Source organism: Equus caballus, chromosome 14, assembly GCF_041296265.1.
Source record: "Equus caballus isolate H_3958 breed thoroughbred chromosome 14, TB-T2T, whole genome shotgun sequence".
Lineage (NCBI taxonomy): Eukaryota > Metazoa > Chordata > Mammalia > Perissodactyla > Equidae > Equus > Equus caballus.
Window position 1 is genome coordinate 15,218,985 of NC_091697.1, and position 13,970 is coordinate 15,232,954.

The following is a 13,970-nucleotide window of genomic DNA, read 5'->3' on the forward strand; positions in this document are numbered from 1 at the left end:
GCCTGGGAGTGGACATGTGGTTCTTTCGCTCTCTGTGCTCATGAAAATGAGATCCAGAATCTCACATTCCTCCTTGAATTCAGAAACCTCGCAGAGTCCTCAGCTCAGGGCATGTGGTGAAGGGAGAAGTGCCAGTGCCGTCCCTGGCTGCTGAAGGACAGTCCCGTGTCCCCCTCACTCAGAGGACAGGATCATTGCAGTGTGGTTCACCTGGTCCTGGAGCAGAAGCAGCCCCTCCGATCTCCCGGGGCTGAGACGTTGGAGGGACTTTCTCTGGCAGAACAACAGCCACAGAAACAGGGGTGTCTTTAAAAGTAGCACTTGCTTGGGGCCAGCCCAGTGGTGCAGCGGTTCAGTTCCCATGGTCCCCTTTGGCCGCCTGAGGTATGCTGGTACAGATCCCGAGTGCGGACCTAAGCATCCCTTGTCCAGCCACGCTGTGGCAGGTATCCGGCATATAAAGTAGAGGATGATGGGCACGGATGTTAGCTCAGGGTCAGTCTTCCTCAGCAAAAATAGGAGGACTGGCTGCAGATGTTAGCTCAGACCTAACCTTCCTCAATAGCCAAAAAGCTGGCCCTGGCCTGTGCCTAGCACAATTCCTGCCCAGGACCGTGGCTGCCTTTCTGCACTTGGAGGACGAGGGAACATTTTCCCAGTTCCTCTTGCCCAAGTGAGGAACTTGTTTTCTGATTCAGTCCCTGGAATTGCATCCACTGTAAGTGGGGAAAATCCTGTAAAACCTCAAAATGTGCGCGTGGAGAGGGCGAGGCTAGAGGAAGGCCCTGTGCAAAGGGACTAAGGGCAGGCAGGACCCTCCCTCTCTGGGCCCCTCTAGGGTCTCCCTGTTCACCTTTGACCTGGGCTTGGTCCTCCTGGGATTCGGGTCCATGACTCTGATTCCCACTTCCTGCTTATTTTCTCTCCAAGGGGAAAGATTGGGGAGGCAGATTTTAGCGCCACAGCCAGGTCTCCCTCCACGAACCTGGTGCTCCCTGTGAACTAGGATTTTCAGCATCCCTGCACTTCTGCATGCAATTCTCTCTTAGGGCAGAAATTCCCTAGATGCCCCTAGCCTTTCTTTCAGGTCCATCATGGCCACTCCTTCCAGGCTGGACCTGATGGATCCCAGGTGAGCTCTGGTTTTCCAGGATAACAGACCATCATCCTGACCAGGAATGACCCCACAGTGTTCCTTGCTGCCCAGGGTGACCTCTGGGCCTGTGTGGTTCTCAGATCCATGGTCTTGGACAATCACCAGTTTACACACTCTGGTGTAATTTGACTGGCTTTTCCGAAAGTGGCAGCTGGGCCCGAGCCCATGAAGCATGTAGCCCCTGGGGTGACTAGGGTCTTTTCCACAGTCTTGTGCGGTGGTTCTGTCATCGAGGTGTGAACCTTTCCTGTTGGGAAGTTGGAAACATGAGGCCTAAGAAAGGTGTGAGTTGGGGGTCCTGCGGGCAATGCCACCAAACTAACGTTCTGTGGATGTGCATGGACACAGCCTCACCAAGTATAATCCGGAAATGCTCCCCATGTGGGTGTCCAACAGACACTGGTCTGGCTCAACTGGAGAACCCGCCTGAGAACCAACAGCTACGGGGTGACCACCCGGCATTTCGAGCTTCATCCCCAGGAAACACCATGTAAGCAAGGACCAGATGAATCGCTTGTCTCTTCTGAGTTATCCCCTCCTTCCTGATCACTGCAAGTGTCACTCAGACACTTGGCAGGCCGGACTCTGCCAGGGAGGCCATCTCAGGACAGCCAGAAGCTGAGGATCAATCCTGGTTCCCGGCAGCCCAGGCCCTTGCTGATGCTGCACAGCCACCCAGGAAAGAGACTTGCCAGAGGAAGGTGGGGAAGGCTGTGCTGTCCCTCCAGGGAGAAAGAGTCGTGGCAGGTCCCAGGGCTAGTCCAGGGCCAGGATGAAGGCACGGGTGTCCCACGAGTGTCTCCTCCAGGACTGGGATGCTCCTGAGAGCCGACCCGGCAGGTAGCAACATTCAGTAAGTCACGTGGGTACAGCTGTGGCAGAGGAGGGACAATTTATCCCATCTTTGAGTTTCCCAGTTGGAAATTGGTTGCTGAAGTCCATGAGTAAAGCAGTTAGAAAATCTGGGTGACATGTTAATTTTTGAAGGAAAGTATGAGTTACCAAAACTGGCTTCCCAAGAGCTAACTAAAGGGAAGAGAAAATAACAATGTGAATCTCTTGAAATCCCTCAGGTGCATATAGTGTCAGAGAGAAATCGTCAGAATATTTGAGGAACTGGAAAGCAGGGTTCTGTTTAAACTGTTGCAGGTGTAAGGTGGGGATGGGTGCTTGCATCTCGTCTTCCAGTGTAAGTGAAAACAAGATCACATTAGGAGTGAACTCAGTCTTTCCAAAGTGGTGTAAGACATGGGATTGTACTCCTCACTCACATCCCTCAAGAATATCTTGCCACGTGGTCCATTCATTGATGCATCTTCCATTTACAGGAGCTAACAAAAAAATCTGTCCCATTGACAGCCATATCATCCAGCTAAATTCCACCTCACCCAACTCACAGTGTCCCGCAAGCCTCTCTTGGTGATCTGTCTCATCACAGTGAGGGATTCATGCCAGAGTATTCCAGAACCTTGGGAACCATATTCATACCACCTCCAATTGCCAAGACAGGAGGGTCTCTGAATGGGAAACCTGACTCTCAAACACTGCCTTTCCCTTGGTTCGCCTTAGGATTTCTCCCTGAATGACATGATTGGCCCATTCACCCGACTGCTGCCCCGGCGGTTTTGGTGGCTCTGGAAGAGGTACCAAGATGTACTGGCCTTTCCTTCACCATTGAGGAGACCAATGAGAACCCTTCTTGACTCCTCAACCTGCCCTTAGGTTTTGATGTGTACACTGCCTGTCCCAGTGACCACAAGACCTTGGAGACCACTCTGACTCTCCTTAGGGAAGTGAACTCTCTCTAACTACAACCACCAGACTAGAGCAAAACTGGGGCCACTGTTTTAGGAACAACTTCAGCATTTGCAGCTAAGGTTGGAACACTTCTGGAGATCTACCAAAGCCCCTGGGTAAGGGGTCTGGATTCTAGAGAGAGAGATTCTGGTCTTCACCAATCAGTTCTCTCATCCAATCATAGGGAAAGGCAGAAGCTCTACGTATGTCATCCCAAGGACTTCTCAGTTTGTGAGATTATTAACTGGGTTGGGAGGGAAGATGAGGGTGAAGGAGAAGTGCCATGGAAACATTGAGACTCAGCCCAGGGTCATGCTCAAGGCCAATGCATCCACCGCACTGCTCCTGGGAACATTGGCTGAGGACAGCTCACAGCTCTTTCCCTCACAGGACATGCCCACAGCATAGGGAACCGCCTAACCTTAGGACACAGCCCTCTCGAGGGACAGCCAGACGCCCATGTCTGGCTGATAAGGGAATAGAAGCCTGGTCTCAATTTGGGACAACACCAAAGGGCTGTCCCAGCTCCAGAGATCCTTGAGAGTTGGCAGAGACTCAGTGGCAACTGTCTTGGCCTTCAGCTTCTCCTTCAACTATCCCCACCTTGCTAACTTCCCATAGGGATATCTCCCCAGAACGCTTCCCTAAACCTTCCACATGGAATCCTCCCCCTCACAGTCTCTTTCCAGGGCCCCATCTGTGACAGGCAGTAATCAGGAGACATTAATGCAGAACACAGCAGCATGAGATTCGGCAAATGCTGTTCTGGAAGAATGATCTGTTAGACAATCTGAGAGGGTAGGTCATTGTAATCTCCAGGATAACTTAGGTAATGCTCCGGTAATAAATGCAACAATTGAGAAATTCATGACTAAAGATGTATTTCTCCTCAGATTTACATCATACATTGATAGTTGAGGTGAAGGGACCCCTGCTTCCTAAGTCACGTGGGGCAAGGCTGATGGAGACCCCATGATCTTGTTGGTACACCATCTGAAACTGATGCCTTCTTCAGTTGCCACCAAAGGACAGAAAGAGCACCTAGGGTCTTACACCTCCTCTTTTATTCTTTGGCTTAAAAGTGATGCCATTGGTTGGAAGGTGCCACACATCCTTTCCAAAACCAAGAGGTCTAGGAGACATAGTCTTCTGTGTGCGAGAGTGAAAGCAGAAGTGGATGCTGGCACCACACTCTCTTTCTTTTCACCAAAGGATATGATTGCTTTCCCTCTCACATAGAGAATTCACTCACCCTCTTTCCCAAGGAGGACATCTGAAGACCCGGTAGACTCAGAAACCCTAGCTGACCCTTGGGCTAATGGGACAAAGACTTCAGGGACCACACATGACAAAGAATACAGAACTCGCAGGAGTGGATCAGAAAATTCACTAAAGAAATGAACAAGGACGATTATAATAAGCAGAAACAAGAAACGCTGGGGATGGGGAGAACCTGACATCCTCAATTGTCACATCATCCTATTCCAAATACTCAGTCTCCTGCAAGAAGTTGCAGGGCATACAAAGGGACAAAGAAGGATGGCTCATACAGAGGAAAACTTAATGATTAGAAGGGGCCCTTGAGGAAGCACTGAGGGGTTACTGCAGAAACTTTTGTCTGCTTGTTGCTATTCACATTGCTGTGCTGAGCCTATGTCTTCATAAGCTTGTCGCAGGGATGCTGAACAGCTCTGTTTCAGGGTAAGACAGAGTCAGAGGTCATGGATACCAGCACCTGATTTGTCTATTCTCTTCTGTCTTTCTCCATGACTATATCTACTGTCTCATCTTGCTTTACAAGCAAAACCTGGAAAACCTACCAAAGCAATTGTTTTTGGCTTTTTCTACCAATAGTACAGAAAATATGGCTGTTACTTTTGGTGCTGAAACTCAATTTTGTGGAGCAAATTTCAACCTGAATTTGAAGTTTGTTTAAAATAGTTAAACATAGAATAACCATATGACCTGGCACTTCCACTCCTAGATATTTACCCCCTAAAATCAAACACAGGTATACAACCAACAATTTGTCTAGGAATATTCACATCAGCCCTGTGCATAATAGTCCAAGGTGCAAGGTCCATCAACTGATGAAGGGAGAAACAAAAATGGGGACATCCATGCAATGGGATATGAATCAGCCATGGAAAGAAGTGAACTGCTGATGTGTGTATAATCTTTAAAAACACTATGCTAGTGAAAGAAGGCAGACACAAAAGGAGAAATCTTTGTGTTTCTATAGATACGAAAAGTCCAGAAAAGGCAGATCAATAGATAGAATGTCCCTTCCTGGTTGCCAGAGGTTGGGCATAGGGAGGAATGGGGAGCGACTGCTTAATTTATATGCGGTTTCCTTTAGGATGATGAAATCTTGTGGTCCAGACAGCAGTGATGATTGCACAGCACTGGGAGTGTCCTAAACCCCACTGAATTGTGGGTGATTCACCTTTTCACAGTGAATTTTACGTGACGTGAATTTTACCTTAATTTAAGAAAACAATACAGAGTTCATTAGCTCCCACAACAGAGTGTCAAGAGCCCCTGTGGCTCAAGGATGAAAGGGCTCTATCAACAACCTCATGACTACTCCAGGAGTGGTAGATTTTCATTTTCTCTCATAGTGAGAGTGTTCTGTCCATTGTCACAAGACTATTCGATTCTTGGCCCCAAATGTCCAAAGACAGTGAGAGAAAATATGCCCTGTCATACCCCTTTTCACTAGACAGGGCTTTCCTTCCAGAAGCCCCAAGGGAACTTTCTGGGTCAGGGTTGCAATCCAGCCCATCACTAAGCTACACTTTGAGCAGTGACAGGATTGCATTCAATTCCTTCCCCACTGTTCTCAGGTGAGAAGAAAAGGTCATGTCGCCTGAGTCCATGAGATGGGAAACACCCAAACCAAACTTAGGTTCTAGCAAGGAGACAGCCATCAGTACACAAATAACTCCCTGTTCTAGGATTTAATTTTCTTATTAATAGACTTTACTTTTTAGAATAATTTTAAGTTTACAGAAAAATTCAGCATGGGGCTGGCTCAGTGGCATAGTGGTTAAGTTTGTATGTTCCAGTTTGGTGGCCCGGGTGTCCCAGGCTCGATCCCAGGTGCAGACCTATGTACCACTGATGAAGCCATGCTGTGGTGTTGTCCCACATACAAAATATAGGAAGATTGGCACAGATGTTAGCTCAGCAGCAGTCTTCCTCAAGCAAAAAGAGGAAGATTAGCAATACATGTTAGCCCAGGGCCAATCTTCCCCAGCAAAAAAAAATATATATATATACAGCAGACAGCACAAGTTCCAATATCCTCCCTCATACCCCAGTTCACACACACTTTCCCTTGTCATCAATATCTTGCATTTGTGAGATACATTGGTTATATTTGATGAGCCAACACTGATACAATATAAAGTAAACATCTTATGTTAGGGTTCACTCTGTGTGTTTTATCTTTAATGGGCTTTGAAGAATGTATAAGGACATATATCCACTGTTACAGTATCACACAGCATAATTTCTCTGCTCTAAAAATCCTCTGTGCTCCTCCTATTCATTCCTCCCTCCCTCTGCCCAAGTCCTGGTAACTACTGAAGTTTTTACCATCTCCTTGGTTTTGCCTTCTCCAAAATGGCACATAATTGGAATCATACAGTGTGCAGCCTTTTCCAATTGGCTTCTTTTACTAAGAAATGTGCATTTAAGATTCCTCCATGTTTTTTTCTTGGCTTGATAATTCATTTCTTTTCTATTGTTGAATAATATTCCATTGTTTGAATAGACAACAGTTTGTTTATCCATTTACCTCTTGGAGGGCATCTTGTTTATTTGCCATCTTTTCCAATAATGAATAAAGCTGACATAAACATTCAACTGTAGGTTTTGTGTGGATATATGTTTTCAATTCATTCAAGTATATACCAAGGAGTGAAATTGCTGGATCTTAGGGCAAGAATGTCTAGCTTTGTAAGACACTTCCAAACTCTCCTCCAAAGTGGCCGCACTGTCTTGCATTCCCAACAGCGATGGATGAAGCTTCCTGTTGCTCCATGTCCGCCTCAGCATTTGCAGTTGTTAGTGTTCTGGGTTTTGGCCGTTCTAATAGGCCTGTACTTGTATCTGATTGTTATTTCTAATTTGCATTTCCCTGATGGCAAGGATGTTGAGCATCTTTCTGTGTGCTCATTTGCCATCTGTGTATGAAAGGGCAGAAACAGAATGGACTGCAGGAAAAGAGATGGCTGGGATGACAGGAAAGTGGAGGCAGAGATGATCTTCAGGGCTGACTAGGCACTGACTATGCCCTCTGTCAGATAAATTGTGGTCTACCTAACATTGAGTTTTGAGTGAAAACTCCATAGTATCTGGTTGTGCACACATATATCTTATTGAGGCTTGAGTTTTTATATATGTTTTTACTGAAAGATGCTGTAAGCCCTATGTATAAACAGGTTGCTGTACAGCAGGTGATGACAGTGTCAGAGATGATGAGAGTCTATCTTGAGTGGATGGTGTCTGCCATGCAAGCAGCATGTGTTGCCTATCACCAGAGGCAGAAACCCAAACACTTCTGCCACTGCGTCTTAGTATTGGAGTCTCCAAGGAAAACACAACGCAGCCAAGCACTGGGTGGAACAATGCTTTACTCACACAGAGGAGACAGAGCAAGATCAGTTTCAGTGGTAGGCAGTGGTCCCCCATGGCCAGTGGGTTCCTCCTGGCAGCTGAAGCAGCGCAGCTGGCCTGCACACACCCTTCACATGCTGTAGAAGAAAGAACCTGACCCCATCTGCAAGGGACAAGTATAGCAGTGGAGTTGGCCAGCTGCCATGTGACGCCCAAGCTTAAGCAGAACAAAAGAGAACACATTGAGTCTGGAATGGGAAAAGATAGTCCCACAAGAGGTGACAAGTTCAGCACAGGCTGTGCAGACTCCTTACCTCTTGGTGAGGAAGTGTTCCCCGCCCAAGACTCCTTCCTAAGTGGCCCAGTGAGGGTCCACAGACCACATGAGCTGGATTGCCTCTCCCGGCAGTGTCAGTGGCAGCCAATGCCTCTCCCATTACGCATTTTCATTTTGCATTTGCCACCAGAGAGAGCCCTGAGAGGAGCTACATCTCTTTTATCTCTTGGAGGACACTTCATTCCTGAGAAGTTTCCGTATTCTTGGCTAATTGGGTTCATAATCTAATCATTTTTATATTTGTGTATGTAGCATGCGCAGTATCCCCTCCCTAATGTTCAGTTCACTTGCAACACTGGAGGTGCTTACTATTATATTTCTATTTTAGAGCTGAAGATTCTGAGGTCAGAAGAGATTACATAACATCTACGAAGTTATCACATTTACTAAGTGCTGAAGCCATGTTACCAGGTCAGACAAGCTTCCTTCAGAGCTGACCTTTTAACCTCTAACGACTTCTTGTAGAAAAGAGAAGAGTAAATGCAAGTGCTTTCTCAAGATCATTGATTGCAGGAGTTCTTTGAAAAGAAAACAAAAAGCAACGCCTTCGTGTTAGGAAAAAACCTTACAGTTCTCCTTTACCCGGTGTCTCATCTTAATTTTCACAAGGAACACCACACTTCACCAAATCTGTGTGGGTTTTCCCCACACCAAGCAATTTCGTGGACACCAGCTGGGCGTTCTACAATTTAACCTAATTCTGACACTCTGTAGCTGGAGATAGCGTCAGATCCCACTGGTTGAGGGCTCAGTCCCATGACACTGCCCCCCACTTCAGATGCCAATGGCAAGTAGTAGGTCCCCAGGTTACCCACATTTTCTGTACAATTTAACTACAAATCAGAGGTTACCACAACTTCCTCCTCAGGTTCGATTAATTTTCTAGAGCAGTTCACAGAACTCAGGGAAACATTTATATATGTTTACCAGTTTATTGAAGGATATGATGAACGATACAGATGAACAGCCTAATGAAGAGACACACAGGGTCAGGTTGGGGAGGGTCCCGAACATGAGAGCATCTGTCCCTGTGGAGTCGGGATGGATCACCCCCACTGTAGACAGATGTGTTCACCAACCTGGAGGCACCCCAAAGCCCATAGTATTGGGATTTCATGGAGGCTCCCTCACATAAGCATGACCGATTATTAACTCCACTTCCAGCCCCTCCTCTCTCTCTAGAGAAGTTGGAGGAGAAAGAGGGGATGGAAATCCCAAGCTTCTAATCACAGCCTGGTCTTTCTGGTGTCCAGCCTGCACCCAAAAGCCACACAGGAGCCCACCCAGAGTCGCCTAGTTAGAATAAAAGAAGCTTCTATTGCTCTTGGCACTTAGGAATTTACCAGTGTTCCAGGAGCGCTGTGTCAGGAACTGTGGGCAGAGACCTATCTATATTTCCTATTATCTCACAACGTTTTTTCCATTTCACATTACTGTCTCCAGATACTGACTGTTGATACAGCATGTTTGCACCCTTCTCTGCTGTATTAAGCCTGGGTGGGCTTGACTGCTCCCAGAGGCCACAGACGGGGAAGCGTCCGTAATCTGTAATGCCTGTTCATGAGTATCTGACTACAAATACTCTGCTCCTCAGGCATATGCAGACATGGATAAACTGCAGCCAGAGGCTCAAAATCCGGAAAGAAGGGGCTATTAGAAGCTGAATCCCTATAGAGGATAGAGGGGGGAAGAATTTTCCCTCTATTCTTCTAGGTTCTTCTGGCTGTTCTAAGAGTTAAATTGACATAAGACAGAAAAAAGGAGAAAAAGAAAACAAAGTTTAATAACATGTATGCATGGGAGAAACCTAGGAAAACTGAGTAACTCAGCAAAATGGCTGAAGCCACCACCTTAATTACCAACTCAAGCTGAAGACACAGGGGATGTTGGCGGTGGGGGTTTGGGACTTCCAGGGTCAATTCATGTGGAGATGGGAAAGTAAATGTTTGGTAAATAATTGTTTGCCGTACCTGGCAGAGACTTTGGAGACAGAGAGGACGGTGATCCACCGGGCCTCTCTGGGTTCCTCGCTGTCTGTCACACCTCGTTCATATCACACTGTAGTTTCCATGGTAGGAGTTCCCTCCTGGAACAGGCCTTCCATCTAGAATTCTTTTAGGCAGTTATGGGGAAGGTCAAAGTCTTTTGCTCTTAAAATTGATCAAGCCAAAGAGACACATTTTGGGGTAGCAAATTCTGCTCCCCTACAGTAGTTAGATTCATGAGGAACTGGAGCAAATGGGAAATGTAAAGTTCTCCTCAAAGGAGGCCCACAATTTAGTTATCAGCATTATTACATATTTAAGTATGTAATGCATACATAGCACAACCATTCAAAAGGCAAAAGGGGTCAGCAAACTTTCCTTCCAAGTGCTCAGACACACAGTAGTTCACTTCAGAGAGAACAGTGCTTTAATTTTGGTGTGTATCCTTGCAGAGAAGTTACTTTCATATACAAATAGGCAGATGCTGAAAATACACACACCTACCTATATGCGTATATAAATATATAGGTCTATACTATGTTAATATGCAATCTCAAATACATATATGCATTTCTAAGTATTTATCTTTTTCTTCACACACATGTGGTTCCAAGTCAGTACATTAGACGTGTCGTCATTTCCCACAGCTTCAAGTTAGGTCACAGTATGTGTGGCTGCACCCTAGGCTAAATAACCCGTCTTCTACTAACACGCATTAAGGATTTCTCTGTATTCTTACAAGCAGCGCTCCAATTATTAAAACTGCATAAACTACAGTTTGCATCTATCTAGGCTTACACGTAAGTTAAATTTTCAAAAGTGTATTTTCTGTGTGCATTTTCACTTGTGATGAGTTTTCACTTGAGTGTCTTTTCACTTAAAAAATTTCTCATGGTGACTGTACCATTTTACGTTTTCACAGCAATGTGTGAGTGTTTCCCCAGCCCACAGTTCCTACTCTGACTCTCCATTCTTCTTGCGCTAATGCTCTACTTTCTCCTCACCTCAAATATCATTCAAAGAGACATTTTCCCTCTGTGTCAAGGCTCAGAGAGGATTCCACACTTGTCACTTTAGCCACATCTGTACTACAAACAGGAGAACACTGCAATATTATTCCTTTTGTAGGTTCAGCAAAATAAAATCTCATTCACACACATATTTCTAAGATTACTTAGGGTATTTCAATCTCCGACAATGGATAAAAACTAGGCTGAGAACATGATCCAGTACCTCTATAAAGAGTTTAACTGTTTAAAAAAATGTTACATTTTGTGGACACTGAAAGCTCATGGAATAGGAGTAAACATGAGTTGGGAACTGTGAAATAATAAGAAATATATATATTGATGTCAGCCCCTGGTTCCTGACACAGAGCTCCTAAAACCCTTGTAAAAACCTAAGTGGTGAGAGCAGTAGGAGCATCTTTTGTCCCAACAGGTGACTCTGGTGGGCCCCCGGATGACTCCAGGATGGGGGCTGGTTACCAGAAAGACCAAGTCTTGACTAGAAGTTTGGAATTTTGAGCCCCATCCTTCATCCTCCAGAGAGGGAGAGGGGCTGGAAACGGAGTTAATGATTGATCATGCCCACGAGAGAAAGCCTCCAGAAAACCCCAACAGTACAGGGTCTGGGGAGTTTCTGGGTGAACACGTGGAGGTGCTGGGAGAGTAGCACGCCTGGAGAGTGCATGGATCTGTGCCGGTTCCCATGCCTTGCCCTAGGCACCTCTTCCATTTCGTTGCTTCAGAGTTATATTCTTCTATGATAAACTGGTAATCTTAAAAGTAAAACATATCTCTGAGTTCTTTGAGCTGCTGTAGCAAATTAAATTGAACCCAAGGAGGAGGTCGTGGGAACGTCTGATCTATAGCCTGTCGGTCAGAAATGCAAGTGACAAACGGGGCTTGGGATTGGCATCTGAAGTTGTGGGGGGGAACAGTCTGGTAGGACTGAACCCTCAACCTGTGGAATCTGATGCTGTCTCCAGGTAAACAGCGTCAGAATTTGGGTGAATTGAGTTGCATTGTAGGACAGCCAGCTGGTCCAGGGTCCTGGGTCCAGGAACCTCAAAGAGGAACAGAGAAGGAAGTGACATGAAATAGCTGTTCTTTAATAATTCTAAGAATTAATAATATTATCTGAGGAAATGTGGAAATCACACAAGCCAGGAAAGGAGAGACAAATGGCCATAAGATGCTTGTACAATAAAAAGAAATGTGAAAATTTGTTTGTGTGCTATAGAATTTTGCTTGTGTGTGTGCATTTTAAAGTATTATAACTTAATATACAATTATAACCCAGTTTCAGCTATCAGTATCGTAACAAAATAATTTCCCCATACAAAAAAATAAACACAAACATTTTAACGGCTACAAAATTATATTGAGGGTGTTTCGTTACTTACTTAACCATCTCAATCTTTGGGAAATTTAGTTGTTTTCCATAATATGCGATTATAAACGATGCTGGTATTAACATATATTCATACTAAAACATTCTGTATATTTTTTATTTTCTTACGCTAGGTGTATAAGAGAGCATGAACTGAGAAAAATTTTAATTGCTCCTAATTTATATTTCCACCAGCACTACATAAAGCTTACCTCAACAGCGTTACCATAAGGGATTAGTATTTCTTTAAACAATAATTTTGGAAAGGGAGCCTTGGAATGCAATCACAACCATTGCAGGACAGGAATTCTGAGTTTCCTTCCTATATAGATTTTAAGAACTCTGCCTAAAGCCAAAGAGAAGCCTGATCTTCTTTTCTTTATTTTTCCCAAGGATTGGCACCTGGGCTAACAACTGTTGCCAATCTTTTTTTTTCCTGCTTTTATCTCCCCAAACGCCCCCTGTATAGTTGCATATCTTAGTTGCACGTCCTTCTAGTTGTGGGATGTGGGACACCGCCTCAACGTGGCCTGACGAGCAGTGCCATGTCTGCGCCCAGGATCCGAACCCTGGGCCACCACAGCGGAGTGCATGAACTTAATCATTCGGCCACGGAGCCGGTCCCTGGATCTTCTTTTATTTTATATGAATTTTTTTTTCTTTTTTACCCCTTTTACAAAAGAAAGATCCAACATCAAGTGATGGAGCCATTGGCCTCCCCAAAGATGTTCACAGATCGCTGCATCCTTTGTCTCTCTTTTCTGGGACGGGTACATGTGATCAGGCTGTGTTAAACAACTTGATCACGAATATCATGTTGAGCTAGCTGATTTAATTACTCCTTCCCTGAGACTTCAGTGCCACAGGGACTGCTGGATTTGGAAAAAATGACCCGAGACCAAAAGGGGATATTGGATAGGTTCCAGAACTTTTTAAAAATCTCTACTGCAGCGGAATGAATAAGACAACAGAGAGAAACTATTAAGCTGGATTTCAGGGTTTCTCAGCCTAGGCTTCCACTATAGGGATAACGTCCCGAGCAGAGAAATTTTTCTGTTAATCCTAGATCACTTAGAAGAACTATTACTTACTTTTGGAGTTCCAGAACTGACATGTTGAACTAGGACATGGGAAGCAGGAAGAGTTAACAGTGGATGTCTGTGGAGTGTGCTGAGGAAAGCTTTGTCTTGCCATGTCTCCTTAATGGACACAAGAAGGTTCATACGTATAAGTAAACTCCATTTTCCTGTGAATATGTCCTCACCTCATTGAAATACAGGAATTTTCTATAATTCAAAGGATGGAATGTATCTTCAAGAAAATTCTGAATGAGAATCAAAGCAAACAATGCTTTATTTTGATAAAAAAACAACAATAATAACAAAAACACTGAAGCAGTTAAGCAGGTGCCATATCCCTCTGCTGTGCTGGGTTCCCTGCCCTGGTCTGAAGAGGAGAGTCCTCGCTACGACCTCACACAGCATTCCCTTCTGTATGTCTACGACATCTTCCATGTGTTTACTCCTGGAACACAAGGAGAGATCTCCAACTCAGTGACACCATGCCAGTTGATGCATGCGGGCCATCTGGCCACTGAGGGCTCTGACAGTCTTCACTGATGGTCATGACCTCATGATGCATGGCACAGAACAATCTTCTCCACTTTGCCAAGTTTTAA